Genomic DNA, 13,290 nt, shown 5'->3' with positions numbered 1-13,290 from the left:
GGCAGAACGCGGATGAATTACGTTAAAATGAAGGGTGTCTGGGGGCGCCCAGGGGGTATAGTCGGTTAAGCGTCCAACTCTTGTTTTCAGCTCAGGTCGTGATCTCAGGGTCCTGGGACTGAGCCCCACGTCAGGCTCTGCTTGAGATTCTCTCCCTCTCCCTCTGCCCCTCCCGCTCATGCTGTCTGTCTGTCTCTCTCTCTCTCTCTCAAATAAATATAATCTTTAAAAAAAAGTCTGTTCCATAAAAGACACCATGACAAGTCAGCAGCTGGTGACCAGTCAGAAGATAATTGCCACATTTAAAACAGACAAGGAGCTACTGCTTAGAGCGTCCAAGGAGCTCCTGGAGATCATCAAGAGGAAGACAGGAACACAGCAGAGAAGCAGGCAAAGGGTGTGAACAGGCAATGCACTGGGAAGAAACCTAAATGCATGACAGGAATAGAAGAGATGCTTGATGGGGCACTTGGCAGGCTCAGTCAGTGCAACTGTGCATCTCAGGCTTGTGAGTCTGAAACCCACGTTAGGTGCAGAGAAAAAATAACCTTAAAAATTATACCTTAAAAACCTTAAAAATTTTCAAAAATCAAGAAGAGATGCTGGAGCTCATTTGGGATCAGAGAAATGCAAATAGAATAATTCCTCCTCGCCCCACCTCCATCCAGTCAGTAGCAGAGAGGGAAGGACGCCAAGTGCTGGTGGGCGGGTGGACTTGGGGATCCTGGTGTCCGTGAACTGCACACCCGCCCCCAGGCCCCTGGGAAGGGAACTTGAGCAGGGCCTTCCCTCCAAGGTGCTGGTCCCGACACTCTGCCCTGGGCAAATAGGGACCCCCCAGGCAGGGTGTCCCAGGCCCGCTGGGCAGACAGCATGCTGGTTCACTTATTCTTCAGCTGGCCAAGAGCATCCCTTTTTTTCTCCACCGTGTGTTCTCTCCAGGCACACAGTGGACTGGGCGAGCCCCACCCACTCCCGGGAGAGCCATCTGCCTGAGTCCATCTATGGAATCAGATGTTTACCTCACCCGGAAACTCCCTCGCAGACAGTCCAGAATAATCTTTGCATGAATATCTGGGCTCCCGGTGGCCCGTCCAGCTCTTCTCCTGCCTTTAGATTCAGACAGGCTGGAGCTTACACCAGCAGCCCTCTTGGGTCTCCGCTGCTGCGTGTTCCAGCCTCCATAACCCCGTGAACCAGTTTCATATATGCATATCTCTCTCTTTCACATGTACACACCTGCCCCACGTGCCGTGTCTTCCACCGTCTCTCTGGAGAACCCGGACTGACACATACACTCCCCCCACTATTCTGCATAACACCATTCAGGTGAGTGAAGACACACCGAGCAGGGCTGTGTGGGTAATAAGGACACTCACGGCAAGGAAGAGAGACACCAACCGTAAGACCTTTGGGGAAGAGGACAGCAGAGGAGTAGGGAATGATCCAGAGAGTAACTGCGTGAAACCAGGAGGGATCAGGATAACAGCGGGCCATGGAGGAGGGCTGAATTCCCTCCCCCTTCCACCCTGGAAGGGATAGATGGAAGTCAAATAAATAGGCAAAGATAAGATGGATAGATATCAATAGATGATACATAGACCTAAGGCTTGCTGGTCCCCTTTGCAGCCCTCAACGTCTTCCCTCAACAGGGAGGCTGATGGACAGACTCGAGGCAGCTTGGCCTCCCACCCACAAGCCGGTTCCTGTAAGGGTGCATGCCCTGCTGCGGGGGTCAGGTGCGCGGAGCACCAGGGCATGGCTGTGCTGCTCAGTGTGCCTCCCTCCCCCCACGCTAGGCCTGGATACCAAGGGCTCTGCTCCATTCCCTGTACTGGATATACCCCCTCCACAAGAAGAACAGAGTAAATCAGACCTGTTCTCGCCAATGGGTGGTAAGCCCTTCCTGGGTCTCACCACTATGAACACCACCTGTGGGGGTGTCTTCTGCCCAGCAGTAGGGCTTCTCAGCACAGAGACAACACATACCAATTTTAGATAGACCCAAGTTATCTTTATACTAAATGTTTGAAGGGTACCTGGGTGGCTCAGTGGGTTAAGCCTCTGCATTCGGCTCAGGTCATGATCCCAGGGTCCTGGGATCGAACCCTGCATCAGGCTCTCTGCTCAGCGAGAAGCCTCCTTCCTCCTCTCTCTCTGCCTGCCTCTCTGCCTAGCTGTGATCTCTCTCTTGTCAAATAAATAAATGAAATCTTTAAAAAAAGTAAACGTTTGATTTAATGTGGTTATGTTCCATAAAGAATTCTTATTTTATAATATTTGTAAAGCATTTATTAACATGTTACTAAATATAGAAGTGCCTGGGTGGCTCATTCAGTTAAGCACCTGCCTTCGGGTCGTGATCTCAGAGTCCTGGGATCGAGCCCCACATTGGGCCCCATGCTCAGCGGGGAGCCTGCTTTTCCCTTTCCCTCTGCCCCTCTGTATCAAATAAATAAATAAATAAAATCTTTTTTAAAAGTTACTATAGATTATGATTACAAACAGCACATTTATATATCATAGGAATAAATGAAGTGGGTTCCATACGTTTGTATATCGTGTGAATTAATACAACTATAATTCACTTATGACTACATACATTCCAAAGAATTAACGAAGAAAAACACACTGGATTTCAGTCAAGGCAGAGGCAACCTAATCAAACTTTCTCCGCTACTTTCCCATGGTTTAGAGCTAAAAATAACTTCTCAACATAACTTAACGTCACTTAAATAAATGGCAAAGAGATGCCACTTTGCAATGCCTTAACCCAGGAGTATGGAATAAAATAATGACAAGTATTGAGGATGGAAGCTTCTAAGTTGTTATGTTCTCCTGAGGGGTAAGTGGGAGGAGTGTGGGCTGGGGGCCAGCAGCTCTGACCCCACCCCTACCCTGGCTCAGCCAGCTGGAGCTGTGGGGCACTGACCCAAGCCCTTGGCCTCCCTGGGCCCCAGTGGCCTCCCCTATCAACAGGACTGATTGCGTCTGCCTGCAGGGCCTCCAGAGAATGGCAGTAACATGTTGGCAGCTCCTGGCCCTTTGGAAGCAAGCAGTAAGTGATGTCCATGGTCACAGAGGGTGATGGTGGGAGTGCTGCCTACAGCTATGCCATGGAACTCAGGGTGGGCTCTGGAGCAGAGACAGTCTGAGGCCAAAGCCCACTGGAGTCTGGGGGCAGGCAGAGGGCTCAGGACCCCACTGTGGGCTCGCAGGGAGGTGGGCCACACAGCTCCAAAACCCCAGCATCTGCGGGCCCAATGCACCACCTTGCACTCCTGCAGACCAGCCCAAGGGACACTCACAACTGTCACATGTCACGGGCGTGAAGACAAGGTCTTTCAGAGGCATGGCTCGCGTTGGGGCCTACTCCCTATGCTCTGCACCAGAGCCCACTGCCTGGGTTTCTCCCTGGAGAGGGACCTGGCACCAGGACCCGGCCCCTGGGGGTGCTGGGCCTCTCCCGCTGGGGTACTGGCACAGCCTGCAAGGCCTCCATCCAGAGAAGAGGAGCACAAGGAGCAGGTGCAAGGAGGGATGCGGACAGGCGGGCAGGAGAGCATAGCCAGGGGCTGCTTCTCCGCCTGTGCATCAATCAGCCTACTTGGAGCCTGGGCCAAACTGCCTGTCCCTGAGACTCCCTGTCTCCCCGCTGCTGCTGGGCAGGATGGTCCGACAACCAGGGAAACCAAGGCAGAAGTTGCACCAGCAGCCTGGCTAGTGTGGACAGGTGAGGCAGGCGCTACGGTCTGTGGATGCCTGTTTTGCTAAGCTCCCAGAGGGAAGGACCCTTTCTTCTCCGTGCCGCACATACCTCCTGTCTAGCAGCAGGTTCTGGCTTTCAGCTGTAAACAGAACCTGACTCCTGGCAGAGGAGTAAGAAAGACGGGGTCAGAAACCCAAGCCCGAGCTTTGTGCATCTAGACGATGGGGCCAACGTGAGATAGAGGGTAGAGCTGGTGGAGAAGCCAGGAAGGAAAACTACCAGGAGCAGCATCTCAGGGGAAACAATCTCACGTCTCCTGGTGCTGGTTCCTGTCTTGCCCACCTCAGGCTCCTCCTGGGGCCCGGGGCTCAGGCGAGCGCATCCCTTGAAGGCCACCCTCCGTGGCTCCCAGGGTCCGCCATGGCATCCCATGCATGACAGACATAGGGATTCCTGGAAGCACCCAGACGGACAGCAGTGGCCGTCGTCCCTAACTCTGGAATTCAAAGATCCATACCTAGAGGCCCTCGCTCTCCACACGGGCTTCTGTTTTATTCCCCCTGCATCTCTGGTTCCCGCAAGCCGGTGGCTGGGGGCAGCCGCATCTGGGTTGGGCCCGTCCTCCACACACATCCCCTGGCTGTCTGGCTCCTTCCTCATCCCTCTGACCCCCGCATGCTGAGGAGTTTGGGGCTCATCCTAGGACTTCCTATTTCTATCCAACGCCATTCCTTTCAACACGTCCTAAGCTGACGAAGCCAAGATTCATGCCTCTAGGCGGGAACCTGGGAATTCTGGAGGCAGGTGTCCTCCCACCTGTACCCCACCTGCCCTCGGGTCCTCCCTGCCATTCAGACAGATGCCCCTGACCTGAGCCGCCACCAGCCTTAGCTCAGAGGATCACGGGAGCCTATGCCCACTCTTCACCATAAACCTTTCTCCACCCCATGACTGCTCCATTCACAGCCTCCCCTGGCTCTCAGGTCACTCAGGGGAGAAGCCCCTGTCCAGATCCTGGTCTCTTGAGCAACACCCCACCCACTTCTAACATTTTCTTTTGATTGAGGTGAAGTTCACCCAACACAAAATTAACCATTTTATGAGCGTGTAGGGTGGTGCAGTTGGCATAAAACAGGCTGGCACCCCTGAGCGACTGGGCAACTCCACGGTAGGGGGTGACCAAGAGAACCCAAAGAAGGACCTCCAGAAACACTGTCCCCCCCCAACACACGCAGGAGGCGGCCCACGTGTCCACTGTCAGCTGATGGATAAACTTGAGGTGGCCCGTCCACGTGGTGGGCTGTCCCTCAGCCACGCAGAAGCAAGGAGACTCTGAGCCCACTACCGCAGGGACGAGTCTGGAGGTCATGTGGCCCCGTGAGATAAACCAGGCACCAGATGACAGACAGCGTGTCGCATCCCTGTCTGAGAAGGCCTGGAGCTGTCAGACTCACAGACAGTGGGCAGTGGGGCTGGCCGGGGGACAGAGTTTGTCTTGCCAGGATGCAAGAGCCCTGGACACGGTGGGCGGTGGGGACAGTGTGAACAGGCTCCACAGCCCAAACGACCCACGGCAACATGGTGAATGCGGTACATTGTACAGCACGTGTGTTTCAGCACAACTCTGCGGGCCATCTGGGAAGCCACCTCCCCGGGGCCATGGAACTCAGGAATTCAGTTCTCCTGCTGGGTGTGAAACCACCTGCTCAGGGACTCCAGCTCCTTGGTGGAGAAAGGGCAACCTGCATGCGGGGACCTGGAAGCCAGCGGGGAGGGAAGGGAGGCTGCCCTCTGACCCGGCGGGGAGGCCACCCATGGCGGGGAGCTGCTCTTGCTCAGTTTTTTATTATTATTTTTTTAATATTTTGTTTATTTATTTGACAGACAGAGATCACAAGCAGGCAGAGAGGCAGGCAGAGAGAGAGGAGGAAGCAGGCTCCCCATTGAGCAGAGAGCCCAATGCGGGACTTGATCCCAGGACCCTGGGATCAGATCTGAGCTGAAGGCAGAGACTTTAACCCACTGAGCCACCCAGGTGCCCCTCTTGCTCAGTTTTTATTGTTTTTTCCACTTCACAGATAAGCTGTGTTGTAGAAAAAAAAAGAAAAAGAAGAAGAAAAAAAAAAGCCCCATGAGGTGGCGGGGGCGGGGGGAACCTAATATTACTTTAAAATATCGGGGCGCCACCTCCTCCCCCCTCCCCCTCCCCCCACCTCCCTTCTGCTGACCATTAGTGGGTCTGTACCCCGTGGCTGACAGTCGGTTCCTGGGTGTCTGGGTGGCTCCGTCGGTGAAGCATCTGCCTTCGACTCAGGTCATGGTCCCAGGGTCCTGGGATGGAGCTCTGAGTTGGGTTCCCTGCTGAGGGAGCCTGCTTCTCCCTCTCCTCCTGCCCCTCTTACCACCTGTGCTCTCTCACTCACTCTCTCTCTCTCTCTCAATTAAATAAATTAAGAGTCTCTTTCTTGGTTTGTCTCTCTTTTTCTTTGTTTGTTAGATTCCATGTAGGAGTGAAATCATACAGTGTTTGTCTTTCTCAGAGTGACTGACTTTGCCTAGCATTATGCTCTCTGGCTCCATCCACGTCATTGAAAATGGCAAGATCTCATTCTTTTTTATGGTGGAGTCATTTTCACACACATACATGCACACACATACCACACCTTCTTTACACATTCATATCAGTGGACGCCTGGGCTGCTTCCATAACTTGGCTCCTGTAGATAATGCTGCTGTAAACATAAGGGTGTGTATCTCCCTTTGAGTTAGTATTTTTGTGGGGTTTCTTGGTAAATACCCAGTAGTGCAACTGCGGGGTCGTGAGGTAGCTCTGCTTTGAACTTTCTGAGGAAGCTGCACGCTGTTTCCAGGCTGGCTGCCCCGGCTTGCAGTCCCACCAGCTGCGCACCCAGCTCCCCTTCTGCGCACCCGGCTCCCATTCCTCCGCACCCTCGCTGATACCCGTTGTTCCTTCTGTTGTTGAATTTTGCAGCTGTGACACGTGCGAGGTGGTACCTCCTGGTGGTTTTGACTCGCATGTCCCTGATGATGAGTGATGTCCAGAGTCTTCCCATGTGGCTGCTGGCCCTTCGGTTATCCTCTTTGGAGAAATGTCGGTTTACCTCTTCTGTCCTTTTTTTTTTTATGGATTGTTTGCTTTTTGGGTGTGGAGTTGTATCAGTTCTTTATACACTTTGGATACTAACCCTTTATCAGATGTCATTTCCCACTCAGGGATTCAAGCAGGGGAGGAGTGGGGAGAGCCAGCCTGCTCCAACCGCACTCAGGTTGTGACACAGGGGCGGGCTCAGCCACGGCAGTACTGCCCACTCGGGCACAGTATGCGCATCATTCCTGGTAATTTCTGTTTGTGCACACAGCTGGATTCACAGCTGCGTGACAGCCAAGAGCGCAAGGTCTTTATGTTTAGTTTCCCATTTGCACGGATTTAAGGAAGTTTACAATTAAAATAGTTTAAACACCCTGGGATGGAGGTGGGGATCCATGAAGGTGATTTCCACTGGAGAGGGGCCATAGCTCACTTTAATTTGACGATGCTGGGTCTGGGGCTTCTGTGGGTTTTGGTGGCGGACGTCCTTAGGAAACCCCAGGCACCTATCTCTCCGGACTATGTCTTTTAGTGGGCTGCCTCCAGCCCTGCAGCCCCAACTCCCCCAAGCCTGGCCCAGGAGTTCAGTGAAGGCCCAAATGAGCACCTTTCCCCGCTCCCAGTCACTTCTGCTTCAATAGAAGTGTAGTGCGACCCCTTCTTGCAGAGATAACCACCAAGTCCTCGCCACCAGTGCCCTCTGGGCTGTCGCTGCCCAGGCGCCTGAGAACCTGGGATGGCATTAAGGGACCGAGGGTTTAGAATGCCAGCCTAGGATGAAGACATACCAGACCTCACCCCAAAACACAGCGCTATCATAGAAAAGAACTACCACACGTATGCTATCACTTCATACAAACAATGAAGAAAGGTGTTTTTTGAAACCATGCATTATTTTGTAGTACTTACTTTTCTGTTACATTAATACTATTCTTTAAACAAAAACACCACAGGACTAGTTAACAGTGCAATTAATAATAATGAATAGAAGAAATCATGAAGAAATTGTGTAATGTTTCTTTCTGTCTGCCACCACAACACATGATTTTACACTTAAAAAAATTCCTTTACTGGACATTTTAATTTCGGAGACTATGTTATTATGTATCCTGAAGACACACACAGACAACTTTCTGCTTCACTGAAACTTCTGAGGTAACTGTAGACTGGCATGCAGTTCTAAGAAATGAAACACCCCTTCCATCCCTGATAGTAGCATTTTGCAAAGCAAGGGTGCACTGTCACAGGAGATTGACATGGATTCAATCCACCCGCCTTATGCAGACCTCCCGGATTGCACTGCAGGCTGGGCCTATAACATGTAGTTGCGCGGGTTCTCCCCACTGGAAGTCTCTCTGGGCAGTTTCGGCCTCACGGGGGTCTTCCCTGCGGCCTTCTATAACCACCCCATCCCCCCCGCATCCTCCGGTCCCACTCCCCTGGGGCTTAAACCCTGGAAACCACAAATCTGCCCTGCTTTTCTACAATTCCATCATTTCAAAAATGTTATCTCAATCTGCCACCTGGCTCAGTGCGCAAAGTGTGCTGACTCTTGGTCTCCAGGTCACAGGTTGCTCAAGCCCTGCGTTGGGCATAGTTTACTTGAAAGAAATATTATATAAGTGGAATCACACAGGATGTAAGCTTTTGAGGTTGGCTTTTTAAACTCATCACAGTTCCCTGGAGATTCATCCAAGCTCTGGTGTCTGTCCATACTTTGATCCTTTATAATGCAAGACTCTTAAAGGGAGAACACCACCACAGTAAGACTAATTAAGCAGGTCACAACCCGCTTCCTTCTGTCCCAGGACGCTCTGAGCAATCTCACTCCTCGTTTCCTCTTCCAGCACCCTTTCTCTGAACTGCGGACATCCCTCTCTTCTTTTACGCAGCGGGAAACGCGGAATGTGGTCAAGCGCACAGCTCAGGCTGACTTACAGCGCTGTTCTGTCAAGCCGCTGAGACCCCGATTCCTGGTGTCAGTCCATAGGATGACAACTTATGAGGACTTGTGGGAATTTGCTCACTCTGGTAGACCAGGCCCGCCATTGATTAATCAGGCTCTTCGCATATGTAAATTTATCATTTTGGTTTCCCCACAGCTAAAATGCCCACTTACATTTTTTTTTTAAGATTTTATTTATTGGACAGACAGAGAACACAAGTACACCGCTGGGGGTGGGGTGGGGAGCAGGCTGCCGCTGAGCAGAGAGCTCAATGCAGGACTCGATCCCAGGACCCCAGGATCATGACCTGAGCCAAAAGCAGATGCTTAACCACTGAGACACCCAGGTGACCTGCATGTGAAAGTTTTTCTTAAAGTTAAAAAGATGTACAGACTCCTTTAATCCCCACCACCAAGAAGTAACTTTTTCAAACATTTCAACGCCTATTCTGTCACTTTTCTCTGTACGTACTACATATTTTTATAAAAGTGAATGTTAGGGGGGCACATGGGTGGCTCAGTGGGTTAGGCCTCTGCCTTCGGCTCAGGTCATGACCTTAGGGTCCTAGGACTGAGTCCTGCATTGGGCTTTCTGTTCAGCGGGGAGCCTGCTTCCCCCTCTCTCTCTGCCTGCATCTGCCTACTTGTGATTTCTGTCAAATAAATAAATAAAATCTTAAAAAAAAAATGAGTGTTAGGGACACCTGCTTCTCTCTCTGCCTCTCCCCCTGCTTGTGCTCTCTCAAATATATAAATGAAATCTTAAAAAGGGGGGGGGCTGGTGTATGTGCTGTTTCATAACTGGCTTTCTCTACAGAGCCAGTTGTGTGGATGTCGTACCGGCAGGCAGAAATCCTACCACAGGCAACCTCCTCCCTCTCACCTGAGGCCTCAGGGAGATGACTGGCAGAGACTAGTGACGTAGGAGGACGGAGGCAGCAGTTGGGGAGAGACTTTGAACATTTCTGGGGAAGAGGAAGCACAGGCAGAGCGGTGGGCAGTGGGCAGAGGAGGCTTCATTTCAGCATAGGCACTGGGGGCTGGGGTTGGGCAGAGGGGGGCTTGTGCCCCCTGTGGTCTCAGAGGCTCAGCCTGGGTTGGGTCTGGGGGAGAGGCCAGCACCGAGGGGATTAACCGAAGCCCTGGGCTGGAACAGCTGCTCCTTCCCCAGGTCTGCCACACAGCACCGGCTCAGGAGGTCACAGATTTTGTCTCCAAAAGTGCTTAGGAGCCTTTCTGAGCAGATCTGGTCTTCCCAAGTAACTCCCTCCTCAATCTGCCATCTGGTAAGGTCTCCAGTGCCCTTCCTCAGTCTGGCATCTGGTGAAGTCTCCAGTGGCTCCCTCCTTTCCATACCTCACAAAAAGACCCCAATGCCCAGTGAGCTCTTGGACATGAAGCTCCTGCCAACTTTTCTCCTGAGGTGGGAGGCCTGTGAGGGGCGCCGAGCTACCTGGCACATCTCAGAACGTGCTGACCACACCCAGTGCCCGCAAAGACTCAGAGCACATGCAACTCCTACGTTTCTCCAGGGAATGGCAGATGATACAACTCCTTTGGAAAGCACATCAGCCATTTAGTATGTACTTAAATACACACCACACCGTCTAGCTGGGCCACTCCTAGGGAGCCGCCCAAGCAAGAGCGAAACATGTCCACACAAAGACCTATGCACTTCTGTTTACAGAAGCATCATTCAAACATGAACTGGCAAAGCACAAACACCAGTCAACCGACAAACAGTGTTAACTGTTGTGTTATGTGCACACAGTGGAATCCATTCAGCAATCAAAATGTAAGCTCCTGCTGCCAGATGCAAGAACCAGGATCCCAAACACACTCTGGACCACCACCGTGGTCCAGAAAACACTGCTCCAATCTGCAAATCCCATCAGTGGTTGCCCAGAGCCTGTCAAATAAATAAATAAAATCTTAAAAAAAAAAAAGAAAAGTGAATGCTAGGGACGCCTGCTTCTCTGGCTGCCTCTCCCCGTGTGGGTATCGGTTGGGGTGTGCCTGGGAAGGGGCCCAGGACAACTGTGTTTTGACTGTGGTGAGAACAACAAAACTGCACAAGAACTGATCAAAATGTACACTTAAAATGCGACCACTTCATTGTACATAAATCCAGTATCAATAAAGTTCACTTAAAGAAAACTAGACTTTTCTAAAAAAGATTTTATCTATTTGAGAGAAAGAGAAGTAGGGGGAGGGGCAGAGGGAGGAAGAGAAGCAGGGAACCCAACACAGGGGATCCTGGGCTTGTGATCTGAGCAGAAGGCAGACACTTAGCCCTTTCAGCCACCCAGGTGCCCCAATAGAGACTTCTAAAAAATAAGTGGTCGGGGCGCCTGGGTGACTCAGTAAGTTAGAGCCTCTGCTCAGGTCATGATCTCATGGTCCTGGGATCAGCCCTGCATCGGGCTCCCTGCTCAGCAGGAGGCCTGCTTCCCCCCCACCCCCACCCCCGCCTGTCTCTCTGCCTACTTGTGTACTTGTGATCAATCTCTCTCTGTCAGATAAATACAATCTAAAAAAAAAAAATAATAATAAGGGGTTGAAATAAAAAGGTCAATAGAAAGAAAAGGAGAAAGAAGAGAAGAAAACAGGTGAGAAACGACAGGAGTGAGGGTGATGAGGGAGCAAAAGGCTAGCTAAGGAGTACAAAGCAGAGGCTGGCACCCTACATGCACCTCCCTACCACCTCCCCGCCCTTGTGACATGTGTGACATTCCTCAGGCACTCCTGGCTGCCCTACAGGAAGAATAAATGGTTAACTAGTAGAGATCACAGTCTTGCAGGACAGGAGTCTCCCTCAGTTTGCAGGACCGTCTCCCTCGGTTTACAAATGTCCTAGTGATTTACAACAGCCTAACTTCTAGAAGACTCCCAACTGTCTTCATGTTGGTATCTCATTAGAATAAAAATTTTAAAAACCCCACAACTTGGCTTGACAATAACCAGGCCTCCAGTATCCTGAGTCTTCTTTACCACATGACAGCCCTTCTGAACACCCCCTTTGTCCTCACCTCCCCAACTCTTGCGAATATAAACAGCCACTCCAGGGGACCGAGGGCCAGTAGCTCTTTCTGCCTATGGGTCCTGTCCCTGTGCTTTGATAAACCACTATTCTGCACCAACACATCTCAAGAATTCTTTCTTGGTCGTCGACTCTGGACCTTACTTACATTTTAAAACTTTGGGCCCCTGGGTGGCTCAGTGGGTTAAGCCTCTACCTTTGGCTCAGGTCAGGATCCCAGAGTCCTGGGATCGAGTCCCGCATCGGGCTCTCTGCTCGGCAGGAAGCCTGCTTCCTCCTCTCTCTCTCTCTCTCTGCCACTTGATTTCTGTCAAATAAATAAATAAAATCTTTATAAAAAATAAATAAAACTTCATCAAGGGGGACCAGTTCAACACCATGCACACAGACGTTCTAGAACCAGAGAATGGAGGGAACTAGGAGAAAGGGCCCCTCCTGCACAGAGCAGAGTGAACGAAGAAAAGATCCCATCTAGAAGTGTTCTTGTGAAATTTCAGAATATTAGGGGAAAAGGATTAACAGCATCCAGAAGTAAAACTCATGACTCCTAGAAAGGAAGGATCATCAAACTGTCAACAGCAAGACGCTAATGGAGCTGTGCCATCACAATTCTAGAGGCAAATTTGGGATCTAGAGGTCTATGTTTGGCTATGAGGGCAAGTTAAAGGTCTTTTTGGTACAGACACCCCTTTCTGAGGACATGCTTGCGATGTACTTCACAGAACAAGGGACACCAAGAACAGGGAAAGCACGGGACCAGTGGAGCAGTCTGGAGGCCTGCGGGGTGATGCCCAAAGTGATGGTTGGGGAGCAGGCCTGAATGGCAGAGGCTGGAGGGTTCTGAGACATAAAACTCCAGGGGAAAAGGAGAACATTTGGGGCAAGATTTAGCACGAGGCTGGTCAATGTGAGGATATGGTGAAGGCACACTCTTTTGTCAATGACAAAAAAATAAAGGCAATCAGAAACTCAATAAATAAAAGAAAAAGCTATAAACCTAAGCTGTGGTCCAAATACGAAGCAGACCAACTGCAGCATTCGCTTGGGCAGCTCATGGAATATAATCATTTTAAGGCCATTGAGCATAGAGAGGGGCAAGTGCTAGTGAAACAGGTTGTTCAATAAGTTAAACACATGCAGCCATCAACAGGAAAACCCCTGATGGATTTTTAGCCTTGAGACTCCCATCTATGAATAAAGCATGAAGAAATCATTTTCAATCTGTTCTAATGACCGGCAGCAACGTTGACAATGTGCAAGCCAAAATCTAGGTGACGTGAGCTGGGAGGCGGGTGGAAGCAGGGCAGACGGTCAAGGATGGGTCCCTGTCTTCTGTGGTACGAGAGGGCAGATACTGTCCCATGCTGCTGGACAAGATACAGCGGTTTAAGTTCTAAGTGTTACACAATGCTACACAGGTAACTGAGAAAAACCCAGTACTAAACGGAGATGGGAGGGGTGCCTGGGTGGCTCAGTGGGTTAAAACC

This window comes from Mustela nigripes, chromosome 11 (genome assembly GCF_022355385.1).
Source record: "Mustela nigripes isolate SB6536 chromosome 11, MUSNIG.SB6536, whole genome shotgun sequence".
Lineage (NCBI taxonomy): Eukaryota > Metazoa > Chordata > Mammalia > Carnivora > Mustelidae > Mustela > Mustela nigripes.
The sequence above is the reverse complement of the archived record's forward strand: the minus strand, read 5'-3'. Positions refer to the sequence as shown.